Source organism: Dermochelys coriacea, chromosome 1, assembly GCF_009764565.3.
Source record: "Dermochelys coriacea isolate rDerCor1 chromosome 1, rDerCor1.pri.v4, whole genome shotgun sequence".
Lineage (NCBI taxonomy): Eukaryota > Metazoa > Chordata > Testudines > Dermochelyidae > Dermochelys > Dermochelys coriacea.
Genome location: NC_050068.2, coordinates 316,291,358 through 316,292,117, shown reverse-complemented (window position 1 = coordinate 316,292,117; position 760 = coordinate 316,291,358). Strand labels below are relative to the sequence as shown.

General features: G+C 40.4%; 1 non-coding gene across 1 annotated transcript; it reads right to left on the bottom strand.

Annotated features, from left to right (window-relative positions):
* Window positions 1-213: 213 nt before the first annotated feature.
* Window positions 214-397, bottom strand: LOC119850258. The gene has a single exon (XR_005290793.1). It is a non-coding gene; the product is annotated as a U2 spliceosomal RNA (small nuclear RNA).
* Between the last annotated feature and the right edge of the window lie 363 nt (window positions 398-760).

Below are 760 nucleotides of genomic sequence, written 5' to 3'. Positions count from 1 at the left end.
TAGCCCAAGTCTGAACGTCTACTCCCCAATTACACAGCCACACAGCCCAAGCCCCATGAGTCCAAGTTAGCTGCATGGGCCAGCTACAGGTGTCTAATTACAGTGCAGACGTGCCCTTATACAGGATTAATTGTGCAGACACTGATTTCCTGATACTGGTTTCACAGTGGCCTTACTTCCATGTACATCTGTTGACTTCAGTGGAGGTTTTTGGGTTTTTTTTCCATTCCTGGAGGCACTGCAATACCAGGTCGATGCATGGGGTGGACAGAGCAAGCTCCTGTTCCATCACCCTGTTTCAAAAATCAATTTAATATACCGTCCTCCAATAAAGGACATACCAGATATTAAACTGCTAAGAACAGATACTACGCTTGATCCTAGTTACCCCTGATTTACATAAATGAAAATCAGATATGAAAATCAGACCTACTCATTATTTTTTATCTTTCCTTTCAAACTTTTTCATTGCATACGAATACTAAATGCATGTACTAGGCTGACCAGACAGCAAGTGTGAAAAATTGGGACAGAGGGTGGGGGGTAATAGGAGCCTATATAAGAAAAAGCCCCAAATATCGGGACTATCCCTATAAAATTGGGACATCTGGTCACCCTAGTTTGTATGTACCCATGTGCCCACCTCATTTCAGCTGCAAAAATCAACGCATTAAAATATGGTCAAAATATTAATTAAAAATTCATATTGTCTATGGAAAAAACTAACTCACCACAAGACACGTATCAACAATGTATTATT